General features: G+C 34.8%; 1 protein-coding gene and 1 long non-coding RNA gene across 2 annotated transcripts in view; one reads left to right on the top strand and one right to left on the bottom strand.

Annotated features, from left to right (window-relative positions):
* DPP10 (dipeptidyl peptidase like 10) overlaps positions 1-13,645 on the top strand; it is a 685,907-nt gene that overhangs the window by 118,158 nt on the left and 554,104 nt on the right. The window lies entirely within an intron of this gene.
* Positions 7,146-13,645, bottom strand: part of LOC309662776 — a 191,545-nt gene continuing 185,045 nt past the window's right edge. The window contains exon 3 of the long non-coding RNA XR_014264952.1: positions 7,146-7,155. This is a non-coding gene — a long non-coding RNA (uncharacterized lncRNA). The remainder of the gene's footprint in view (positions 7,156-13,645) is intronic.

Here is a 13,645-nt window from a genome sequence, read left to right as displayed (position 1 = left end):
AGAAGGTACCATTTATTGAGTTCCTATTAAGGAATTGTAGGATACCAGTAGTAAGAATACAGAGCACCTGTATTAGTTATTTATTGTTACATAACAAATTACCCCCAAATTTCTGGCTTAAAACAGCTAATGTTTATTATCTCACTATTTCTTTGATTAGAAATCCAGTGCCTCTGATTTAAGGTTTCTAGTGAGGTTGCAGTAAAGCTATCGGCAAGGGCTGCAGTCTCATCAGAAGACTAGGGGACAATTACTTCCAAGTTCACTCTTCTGAGTCTCAGTTTCTTGCTGGCTATGGCCCAGAGCCCTCTCTCAGTTGTTTGGTTGTTTGCCCTATAGATTGCTCCACGGTGCTTTCTCATGACATGACGCAGTTTCCCCAGGCTGAGCAGTGAGAGAGAGAGAGAGAGAGAGAGAGAGAGAGACAGGAGAGACAGACAGGGGGAAAGAGAGAGAGAGAGAGAGAGACACCAAGATGGAAGACCAGGTCTTTTTATAATCTAAATTGGAAGCGACATTCCATTATTTCTGCTATGTTCTATTGGTTTGAAGTAAGTCTTAAAGTCCCGCCTACATTCAGGAAAGAAGGTTATAGACGGGCATAAATATAGGAGGGGGATTATGGGGTCCCATTTTACAGGCTATCTACCGCAGTACTTACCCTGCCATCCTGTCTTCTCAAACCCAGTTCAACGTACTGAAAATGCCTAAGCTCTTTCCACTACATTATAGTGCTTTCATATCACTTTGTTGCTGCTTAAAGGGGATTTGCATTTTGTTATGCGTAAAGTATCAACAAATTGGTGTTACAGGTACAGCCAAATTTTTTACTCCTTAGAGGAAACTGATTTGCACGACATTAAGAGAGATATTAACCATATTCCATATTTGTGGACTGTTGCTGACAGTTTTAATACAGCAGGGTATTTTTTAGCTGATAAGGTTTTAGAATAAGGAAATCTTGACAGAAGTTTTGACTAGTGTATTCTTTATGCTTTCAAACTGTGAAAACTATGCATTTTCCTAAGCGTAGATTTTAAAGTCACACAGGGGATCAGGCTGGAAATTGACTTCTAGAGTCTTTGCTCTGCAGGTTGTTGCATTTTTTTCTTTACTGTTGAACACTCCCTTTTTCATGCTGCTGCTGCTTCTTTTTTTTTTTTAACTGCTTTTAGAAATGTAGTGACAAGCTCTAAATTTTCACAGAAAGAGTAAGCAGTAAAGATATTAGGTACCTTTGAACAGCCATGATGTCTTTTGAAAATATTTATCCAGGTGAACTAGAAACTTCAAAAGCTACATGAAAGCTAAAATATAAGTTGTAAAACAAAAACAGGTTTAAATAAGTCATAGGTGAAAAACATTTGAGTAGGAAAATATGAAAAAAAAAATGGTAAAAACTTTGGATGATAATTTGATGGCTTCAGTAGAAAAATTAATAGTGTAGGTTCTTTTTATTAAAATTTGACAACTATTAACAAAAATCTAAAAATGAAAATTAAAGATTGGTATTTAATTGAGAAAGATGAAGTTGAAATAATTTTTTTAAATTTCCATGAGTTCCATTTGTGGTGAGAACAATATTTTTATTTTTATTTAATCAAATATATGTGCAAAATGTTATCTTGATCGTCCTTTCAGAGTTTTAATAAAAGATTCAATCAATGTAAGCATATATATTCAACCAACTAGTTATGTTCATGTGCTCTGGAAATAATCTGATAATGATGAAACATGAAAATAGTAACATAATAAAATTGAACAGAAAATCTTCTCAAGTAAATTGATATTACTGTTGCACAGACAGTTGGTATTGTTATAAATCATTCTTCTTATTATATTATCTTGTAAGTGTTTTCTGTGAAATGAATCAACTTCAGCATCTAGAACATATAGTAGAAGATTGATAACAGGTTGTTAGATGAAGAAGTGAACATCGGATTGCCATAGTAATTGGAATTGTTAGACTGACAGACATTTTAGTGCCTAAATGGGATATTCCAGTTTCTTCTTAGAAAAATAATCCTATTTGTAAGGCTTGTAGAAATATTACAAATGGACAGAAAAACTTTACTTTGATCTAGAATGTATGAGTTCATTAAAGAATAAGTGTGTCAAGTCTGTGCTAATTTCAACTACCCTTTACCATGAGCCACTGAAGGGTAAAGAGCTTAGAGTCAAGGTTATTATGGATGTGAAACGCTTCATGATCCAAATATTTCTTATCTCAGATATGTACCCAAATGGTAATAGGAAATAAACATACCTGTCAGATTTGCACTGTGATTTTGAAGTATCTGAAAGAGTGGGCTTGCTTTGCTCTAATTTATTGTTGCTGCTTAGGTTTATTTGGTAAAAATGAAAAAACCTTTTATTTCAAAAAATTGTTTTCTTTTATATAAGATGGCATGTTTATAATAGATAGATAAATAGATACGGAGAGACAGAGAGAAAACTACCTTGTATGAAATTTAGCCTTTCCCTTGATTCTTTAGAAATGTTCGTCTTTCCCCCTTTAATGTAAATTGTTTGGATATCCAAGAGTGGAGTATATTTGTTTTCTAAAAGCATATTTTTTCCACTTTTACTTTTTTATTTATTCACCCTAAAGATCCACTTGAATTTACTCTTAGTACTTTTCTGTCTGACCAAGATTATCTGTACTTTTTTTTCCCATTTCGTTTGGACAGTCTGCTTTTAAAGAGGTCTCACAAACAACTGACGTTTATGACTGCCTTCTGATTTCCAATGAGATATTTCAGAACATATTACTAGAGATTTGAAATCATGTTTTTAAAAATCATTAAAGTCATTGGTGTTTTTTTCTGAAGCTCAGTAGCAAACCTTTATTTTAAAGATTGCATTTGGAACCTGAGGCCAATTTGGTAGTTTCCCAAAACTGCTTTGAGTAGAAAACTAGTGCAGTGTTCTTTTATTAGGATTTCATGGCCAAATAAATTTGGAGATTACAAAGTTAAAGCCTTGTAGCTGTCCTGTGGAGGACTTCAGAGTCTTTACTAGGCTCAAGTATTTGCCAGTGTCTCGGAAAGGTAGCGTAATAAGGTGTGTCAGTTGATTGCATGGGCCAAGAACTCCTGCTTCCCTCTGTGTAACATCCCAAGGAACCTGTTTTCTTGCATATACACTTTGAATCCCCAGCTAGTTAAGATAGTTATTATCTTAGTCGGTCTTACCTTTGAATGATTACCTAATTTATTATACGTAACTGTATAACTATACTTCAAAATACAGTCTGACTGCTTTATCTAACCGTTTTATTTTTAAAGGTGATTTTAAAACTTGACTGTTATGAACACTGCTACTTCATGTGGAAGTTTTTAAACACCAGAACCTGCAGAATTAAGCCAACTCTGATAGGAAAACTGTTACATGGCTGTGACTTCTTTCTTTTTTCCTAAGTCTTAGGTGAAATTTGAGATCCGCTTTGTTATTGCTCTAGTGGTATGGCCAGAGTACTTTTTATTTCTTCTTTTCATTTTTGTTTAATCTACAGAGAAGTTCTCAGACCCTCTGGAGCTCTGATGGGAAGAATTGTAGAGTGTATCCACTGCCAAAAGATCTAATAAAAAATTTACACACTGGAGGCCTTAGTTAAATGAATTATTCATTGACAGCTATCCATCAGGGCATTAGAAGTTTATGGCAATCTGAGCTGTGGAAAATAGAAAGAAAAGTTACCAATCACCAACTTTTTCAAATGGGAAAGTCAGAAATTCAGATAGAATCTGAATTTTAACCTATGCACATAGAAAGACACAATGCAAAATATTGAGAGAGCTTGCAAACTGTTAACCTCATTATCTGATAAACTTATAATTGGCTACCAATGAACAATTGTAGAACGTTTCTTCTTATCTTTCTGTCTCTTCATCAAGCATAATAATATGTGGAGAGAAAGCTTTTTCTGGTTTCCAGTGTTAACCTTCCCTCTAAGATTCCTCAGCACTTCAGGCAGGCAAAGCTGTATTCCCAAAATAGAATCCCATTTTATTTTCTTTTATATTAGAAACAGTCCATTGCATCTTGACAAGGTGTTTTGAATCAAAGAGGAGAGGTCAATGATTTAAACAAGCTTCAGTAAAAGCGTAGATATAGAAAGTTGTGTCTTGGCTTTCTGAAATGAATTTTAACAGCCACCTGTAATTGAAAGCACTTCATGCAGGACCCTTCACAAAACAGACATGCAGAAATTGCAAGTTGACCCGTGACTGCAGTAGAGTTGTTTTGTGCCTTTGAAAAGTTCCCTGGGATAAATCATGCACTGTCTATATTGAGTTCTCTGATTAAATAATAATCCCTGTCTCTTTTATCCCTCTCTAGCTAGCCATCCATCTATATAGGTATCTATATATACACACACACTCAAATGTATTTTACATAATTTATCTATTGATGTATATTAACAAGTAACTCTTATGTATCCGGAAGTTGTTTAGGGCATGTGACTTCATGTACACTTGCAAAAATTTATGAGGAAAATAGTGTTGTTAATATTTCATATCTTCCAAACCAAGGTTCAAAGAATTTAAGGAATTTTTCCATGTTGACCTAGTAAGGGAAAAAATTACTGTATATGTCACTTTAATAACAAATGCCACCCTTTCTTTTTTTTTCTGGATATTATATGAAAATTATGTAGACAAGTTTCTTTTATAAACCCTTACCATAAGAACAACTCCTTGATTTCTCTCATATTCTTGGGGACAGAAACACCTTTCTTAAATCTCACCCAGAAGTGAATTGTATGCTCATTCCTTTCTCTTCGTGGACATGTGGAGACAGCAATTACGGTTCACCTTTTCTCTTGGCTTTTAGCATAGTTACTGATAATGAGAAAATACTCAAATGGCAAGTTGCCAGTTGGAGAAGAGGGAATAAAGATACAGAGAACCTGACCAATCCAAATTGGAGACAATCACCTTTTAAGAAATGGAGAGTTCGCTGAGGTTGGTAATGAGTGTTGTTCCTTGTATCACTCAAGGGGATAATTTGTAAATGGCTGGTGGAGAATCACAGGCCAGAGCATACTCTCTTCTCTGAAAAGCACCAAACACATTGTATTGAGCTAATGTTCCCTGCATTTTTGTCTAAGAAAAAGATGCTTTCATAATTTCACACATGATTTTTTTTTTTTTTCTTCTGAATATGGGCTACATCCAAGAATCTGAAGCCACTCATACTAGGAACAGAACAACCCTGAGCCGAGTGTCCATGGGGGGACTGTCCCAGGAGGTGGCACATTAGTGAGAAAGGAGACATTACTTCAGAGGAACTTAATGGTGCCACTTATTTCCTGGTGTTCTGAGGCACAGCCCCCATTTAGAGGGATGACTCTGAGAATTCTGAAAGATACTCAGTGAGGTACAGTCACCTTTATTGGTGGCACTATAAAGCATGAGAGATTTTGGCAAGATCATCTTTCTTTCAGAGACATTCTTCTTTGTTTCTCTTTTATTAAGTCAGTGCTAATAATGTTTCTGATTCCCTGCTGTTATACCCCCAGGATTGCACTAAAGGATCATTTTCATAAAGCTTGTGACTTAGATGTCCTGCTTTTGACCTATGCCCCTCTATTTCTAGGGTGAGCCAAGAGATATTTCAGCACAGAAGTACATGCCAACAGAAGTTTAAAGTTGATGTTTTTAAAAAGTCCTGTTTCTTTCTTGCGTTCCCAAAATGAATTCTAAAATGAATTTCTTGAAAAATTTCTGTAAGATGACAAAAAATAAAACCAGTAATATTAAGAAATACAAATTCTACTTTGTATAATTTTCCTAATACTTATAACTTAGATATTTAAAAAATCAAGAAGTAAATTCCTAAAGAAATAATATTTTTTCCTGTCTCAGAATTGGGATAACAACCACCGTAAACTAAAATAGCTAATGCGTTCTCCATCCTCCACCAATAGGGAATCTTGGAGAATCTGACTGTCTGTTTCTTAGAGACCAGTGAAAGCTGTGAACGAGGCAGATAATCAAGTGCAATGTAATGAATAACCTTATAAAAGTTCTAGCCTTTAAGGGCAGTCAGTTTGGAATACTATGCTATCTTTTAGCGCAATGTACTTTTTGATGTTACTCCAGGGATCTGAGAGAATGAGAGTGATACTTAAATCCTGCCAGGTTTTTTTTTTTTTTTTCCTGTACTTAATAGCACTTTCCCTATACTCTATACATGACATTATCTTATAGGAGAAAATGTTTTATAGCAAAGTCATTTGGGCACTTCAGTCACTATGTACCCTTGGATACTTATAAAGAATAACTAGTTTTGTGATAAAGACCATACTAGTGACATATGTATACTTTGTTGGATTCCTATTTTTCTCTTTCAGCAGTTGAAAGTTCATGAAAATGTACCTTAAATTGAGGACAACTTCTGCAACAGTATTTCTTTTTAAATAAATTTAATTTTTTTATTATTCACCATACCACATAAACCAAATACTATGTATTATGTTTGTGGCCATTTTGAAATACTGACTTTTAAGTTTCATAAAGTGTGTGTAATTGACATTGTAAGTTGCTACAACTTCTTTTGTGAACATTGTCATAAAAAATTAGGGTTGGCAGAGAAATAGGGCAATGTTGACTCTGCAGTCAGCCGCCACTAGTGTTGTTGATCTGCATTTACAAACAGATGTTTTGTTGCTGTACAGTTTGATGAAGTGGTTAAGACCATAGCTTGGGAGACAGACATGGATTCAAATCCAGGTTCAAGCATCTCTATTTATGTACAACTTTGGGCATGCCACTTTTTCTTTCTGAGGCTCACTTCCCTACTCTGTCAACGTAGAAATAATTCTTTCCTCATATTGTAAGGTTGCTGTGAGAATTTAGTGCAATCATACATGTGCAAAATAAAGTATTCCACATAACTAGATGTCGTGATTGCTCCTTATGATAATGTCATTCAGAGCACAGGCTGCTTACTGCTTATGATGTGAAGCTGTCCTTGTGTGCTCTGTCTAGAGGCCGAGCTCTTCATTTCTGGAACAATTATTATTATTATTATTTTTAAAAATATTTATTTATTTATTTTTGGCTGTGTTGGGTCCCCGTTTCCGCGCGAGGGCTTTCTCCAGTTGCGGCAAGCGGGGGCCACTCCTCATCACGGTGCGCAGGCCTCTCACTATCGCGGCCTCTCTTGTTGCGGAGCACAGGCTCCAGACGCGCAGGCTCAGTAGTTGTGGCCCACGGGCCCAGTCGCTCCGCGGCATGCGGGATCTTCCCAGACCCGGGCTCGAACCCGTGTGTCCTGCATCGGCAGGCAGACTCTCCACCACTACGCCACCAGGGAAGCCCTGGAACAATTATTGATTACACCACTTATGTGTCTATTAAATTCATTGTCATAGATGCCTTTTGAGTAAGGCTAATCAGAAGACATCCTTTTTTTTTTTAACAACTTTAAAAATAATTTGTATACCACATAGTTAACTAGTTTAAAGTATGCAATCCAGTGTGTTTTACAGAGTCATGCTGCCGTCACCATAATGAAACTATAAAACCCTTAGAAGAAAACACAAGAGTAAATCTTTGTTACCTTGGGTTATACAGTGGTTTAGATTTGACACCAAAAGCACCAGCAATGAAATTTAAAAAAAAAAAAAAACAAGTAAGTGGGATTTCATCAAAATTAAAAACTTTGTGCTTCAGTGAACCCTACCAGATCAGAAGCCATTCTTACATGTGGTTGATCCACAGACTTACTTGATTAGTCTGGAAATGGACATTTAACCCATGATATGGTAGGTTGACACAGCTTTTCTCATGTAAGACTTTGAGACAGATACAAGGAAATACCATGAAGGGAATCTCAATGAATCTATAACTTGTAAACTTTAGAAAACTTCATTTACCATATTTCACTCACTATGTGGAAAGAGAAGCCAGAAAGTCAGTGAAGAAAGAGAAGAAGGAGGAAGAGGAAGAGGTGAGGTGAGTTTGGTCTGGAAGAATGCTGCTCAAAGCGTTGCCTGTGAATCAGTACCAGGCCGTGAATTGCTTGTAACTGGTTTCTACGTGATAAGGAGCTTGTGCTGGAATTTAATAGTCCAGTAGGCATTTCCATTTGGTAGCAAGAATTGCCCAATTAAAAAAAATTCACTTGATTACATTTTATGTAGTCTTATCAGGGACCAGCTTTTTGTGTGACAATCAACGTAAAGCTTTTTGAAAGTATTCCTTGTATCCTTCCTACAATTTTATGTCCTGTGGTAGCAGGTTGCTTGCCCTAATCATGTTCGATGGGTATTGATTGAATTAATAGTGGAAGAGTGAATACAGTCGCAAGATCTTGAATTTGAGATTACATAATGTTTGAGAGAAAATAAAAGTGACATGGTGAAAGATGATGTGTTTTTAGGATCGGCAAGCCTGTGTGGAAATGGACATTTTTATTAGTCTTAGAAATAGTAACTAGTAATGGAGTCTTCATTGCTATTTTACTAAGATACGGACAAAAACTTAAAATCTATGTCTTCTACTTTTACGCATTGGTAAAAATGCAGAAAGACAATTTTATCTATTTAAAAATATATATACTCTGGAAGTCTTGAGTCTGAGGCTTAGGAATTCAGGCTCTTCCCAGGAAAACTGTGACTTCATGAAACATTTTATAAACAGGTCTCATGATTAATGTGTCACCTTTTATGATTTTTCACATATGACCAACATTATGCTGATTAGACACTCATGAAACAATTGGGAAACGATTTCAATGTAAAGCAAGATGTCATATTTGTTATTATGTATTCCACGTGTTGAGAAATTATCTCTTGACGATTTCTTTAGTTAACCTTGGACAATTAATCTTTGTTTCTAATGATGTTGAGGTATGTTCTCTCTGTGCCCACTTTCTGGAGAGTTTTTATCATAAATGGATGCTGAATTTTATCAAAAGCTTTTTCTGCATCTATTGAGATGATCATATGGTTTTTATTCATCAATTTGTTAATGTGGTGTATCACACTGGTTGATTTGCAGATATTGAAAAATCCTTGCATCCCTGGGACAAATCCCACTTGATCATGGTGTATGATCCTTTTAATGTACTGCTGTATTCAGTTTGCTAGTATTTTGTTGAGGTTTTCTGCATCTATGTTCATCAGTGATATTGGCCAGTAATTTTCTGTTTTTGTGGTATCTTTTTCTGGTTTTGGTATCAGGGTGATGGTGGCTTCATAGAATGAGTTCAGAAGTGTTTCTTCCTCTGCAATTTTTTGGAATAGTTTCAGAAGGATAGGTGTTAACTCTTCTCTAAATGTTTCATAGAATTCGCCTGTGAAGTCGTCTGGTCCTGGACTTGTGTTTGTTGGGAGTTTTTAAAACTTAGATTCAATTTCATTACTTGTACTTGGTCTGTTCATATTTTCTGTTTCTTCCTGGTTCAGTCTTAGGAGATTGTACCGTTCTAAGACTTTGTCCATTTCTTCTAGGTTGGCCACTTTATTGGCATATGCCTACTTGTAGTATTCAAGGTTTGAAAAACTATTTCCTCCACTTAATGTGTTCTGTTACAGATATCCTGCCTCCCTCTTGGATTTGTGTGAGAGAATTGCTATTTTCCTCCTGCTTTTCTAGGAAAGGTCATATGAAGGAGTGCCTTGAATATCCTAAATCTATGGCTAACATTATATTTTTTTCTCATCTGATTTCTTTCATACTCATTTAAATATGAGAATTCTATTCTATCTCCCACAAAAGCTATCATTGAAATAGCTATGCCCATAAAAATTGGAAAGGTTAATCATATGGAGATGAAACTGGAACTCAGCCCCTATAAACAGTATTATGCACACTTTTTCTGTTTGCATTTTTTTTTTTCTCAGCTAGACTATGAACAAGAGTTTTAAGTTTTTACTTTTTATCTGGTTGCTTCTAAACAGATTTTCATTACATCCCTTAAACTTCAGTTTTCTCTTACTGTTTTCACTCTTAGAATAAAGTGAAGTTCTTGCATTATTTCAATAGGAATGAGAAATAGATGCCTTAATGAGACAACTTCTGATTCCATTTCAGAACTGGGTAAAATTTTGGTTTTCCATTTTAGAAGCAAAGATGATCCCCTGTGCTTGCTGGTATGTGTTTCAGAGACTTATTATTTTTTTTTTTTCTGTTCCTACTAGTTAGAAATGAGACAGAATTCCCATAGAGTAATTGTTTCTGAGACACCACAAACACGAAAACTTCACAGAAAAGTATTCTTCTTCCTCAGTGGAGCTCATTCACTAATAGATGATATGCTACATGATTGATGCTGGTTTGAAACGGAATAGCCAGTGTATCTGTGCCTCTTGGTAAAATCACATGAGCCCACCAGAAAAAGAATATGCCTGAGGGAGAAAACAGAACTTCTTATTTTTAAAAAGTACCTATGATCTTACAACTTCTGTTGTTTTAATTGTTATTGAAACTAATGATATTTTGTCTCTATCAGTGCCTAGCAAGAGAAGATATTCAACAAATATTATTTAAATTAACAAATACTTTAGTCCACATAGTATAAACAATAATATATAAATATACATCATCATTATTCCACAGCAAAAAACACTGGGTATCTTAAAATATCAGAAAGTTAAATGTGGAAAATTTTTCCTGCACTTTATTATTATTATTTTTTTCCCTGCACTTTATTATTATAAAAGTAGGGTCTGGGACTTCCCTGGTGGCTCAGTGGTTAAGAATCCGCCTGCCAATGCAGGGGACACGGGTTCGGGCCCTGGTCTGGGAAGATCCCACATGCTGCGGAGCAACTAAGCCGTGTGCCACAACTACTGAGCCTGCGCTCTAGGGCCCACGAGCCACAACTACTGAAGCCTGCGTGCCCAGAGCCCGTGCTCCGCAGCAAAGAGTAGCCCCCGCTCACCGCAACTGAAGAAAGCTCGCACGCAGCAACAAAGACCCAATGCAGCCAAAAATAAATAAATAAATAAATAAATAAATAAATAAATAAATAAATAAAAAGTAGGGTCTGTTCACAATAAAATATTCAAAAATACCAAAATATTTATAGGGTAAGATGACATTTTAGGAATTCTAGAATTCGAACCCAGGAATATCTTTAAGTTGATTGTTGATTTTATATATGTGTTTAAAATTTAATGTTGTTGTTATCATTATATTATAAAGTGATTATTTGCAGTATGTTCTTCACTTTCAGTTGGGGGTGGGGAGATTCTTTCAAGGAAGAAGAGAATCCATTTTTGTACTTTCCTGCTAAAAAGTTTGTATAAACAAGTGATAACCTGAATAACCTTAGTACTTGTTAAAAAAGAGATAGGAGCCCTGCCAACTTGTAACATATACTTTAATAAGTGAGTTTAAAAAGATAAACACACATCAAACAGAATTGCATGATACATTTGTGGTTAGCTTTATTGATGTATTTCTGTACAATAAAATTCACCCATTTAAATACACAATTTGATTAGTTTTGACAAACGTGTAGAATCATATAACCATGATAATATCATTTATAAAGCATTTCCATCATTCAAGGATTTCATGTTTTCTTCTAAAAGCTTTATAGCTTAGGTCTTTTATTTAAATCTATAATGCTTCCAAGTTAATATTTTTACATGGTATAAGGTCATGATGATGGATTATTGTTTTGCATATGGATAGCCAATTATTTCAGCATCATTTGTTGAAAAGATGATCCTTTTTTTTCCATTGAATTACTTTGGCACTTCTGTTGAAAATCAGTTTGCCATGTATGTGTGGATTTATTTTTTGCATTACATTCTGTTCCATTCAGTAACGTATCTATCTTGACCCCAGTGCCATATTGTCTTGATTACTCTAGTTTTATAGCAAGTCTTGAAATCAGGTAGTGCAAATCCTCCAACTTTGTTCTCGTTTTTTAACGTTGGTTTGACTATTTAGGTCCTTTGCATTTAAATATCAATTTTAGAACCAGCTTGCCAGTTTCCATAAAAAAAGCCTTCTGGTAATTTAACAGAGATTGCATTGAATCTATTGATCAGTATGGGAAGAAATGATATGTTAGTAATACTGTCTTCCCAATTGATAAACATGGCATATATCTCATTATATATCTCATTTATTTTGATACTCATTAATTTCTCTCTGAAAGGTAGCTGTCAGCTAACAAGTCTTGCATAAATTTCATTAAATCTATCCCTAAGTACTTCATATTTTTGATGCTATTGTAAATGGCAATATTTTTTAAGCATATATATGTTGTATATATACATACACATATACACACATTACACAAACATACACACAACTGATTTTTATATAGTAATTGAATATCCTTTGACTTTGCTAAACCTACTTACTAGTTCTAGGATTTTTCTCTATAGTCACTGGAATTGTTTTTCTATGTAGACAGTCATGTCATCTATAAATAAAGAGCTTTATATTTTCCTGTCTAATATCTGAATGGCTAGCATTAAAAATTGTTCCCTCAGTGGGTCATATTTGCTTTTGGTTTCTGAGAGTAGAATTAAAAACTCATGAAATCTTTTTTTCCCTGAATCCCACTCCAACTAATATTACAAAGCTATATTTATTATTTTATATTTATAGTGTCTTGCCTAAAAAAATTTTATAGGCTAGGGCCCAGTTCTTTCATTTGGCATTTAGAGCCATGAGGGTTTGCTTCTCAGAGGATCTAATCTAGGAGGTAACCCTCATAGGCATAGGTGTAGTATCTCAGCAGGTAACTTTCCTTGAAATATACCAGAACCTAGTTAAATATCAAAGAAGAGGCTGGATATCCTCTGTTTGGAGATAGAAGATAACATCCACATTTAAGCTCTTTTTTTTAAACCAACAGCGTTTGTAGATTTTGAGATATTTTTTGGTTTAAGAAGTCTCTTCAGCAAAATACCATTCCTGTCTTGTGTCTTATTCCCCTCTTTGACAGCAGAGCCTTGACTCAGTCTTTAAATATGGACAGACTTTTTGTCCCTCCTCATGTTGGGATAAGGATTATATCTATATGTGCATTTACAATATGATATTGGCATTTGAATATTTTCTAACTTCTAATGAACCCCATTCACGTGCCTTTCTTGGATTGGATCCTGTAATCTGGCCATGTTTCTTCTCTTAGTCCTGTTACTAGCTCACTTCTTAATTCTAATCTCACTTCTGGTCTTGGCTTCTTTTCTAAGTGCAAAGTTAGTATAGCTTTCTATATCGTAGATAGTATAGCTTTCTACTATCGTAGTCTGCTCAGAGCTGATGCAGACTCAATTACAGTATTAATCGTTTTGAAGCATGCAGTAATAATGTCACCACCTTAATAACTTAAACTTTAATTTATAATCAGACTGAAATAAGTGAATGAAAAAATTTGTGATACAGAGCATTACATTTTTGGATGGACAGTTTTATTGAAATTCTAGCAGCTAGGAAGCGATATCTGCTTAAGGAATATGTTGGCTAACTCTCCTCATGCTAACTCTTTTAACTGTGTTTATTATTTACTGTTTTATATTGGTCACGTTTTTTTAAGTCTGAATAATAAGTAATCACTCTTGGTAACTATTGCTGATTTATCTTACGTATGAAGTATATGATACAATTCTAGTAGAGGTTTTGTTGATTGATTAATCAATCTAATTAAATACTAATCTAAGTTC

Source organism: Balaenoptera physalus (genome assembly GCF_965194825.1).
Source record: "Balaenoptera physalus genome assembly, chromosome: 6".
NCBI lineage: Eukaryota > Metazoa > Chordata > Mammalia > Artiodactyla > Balaenopteridae > Balaenoptera > Balaenoptera physalus.
Note: the sequence above shows the minus strand (reverse complement) of the source record. Positions and strands in the feature narration are given on the sequence as shown.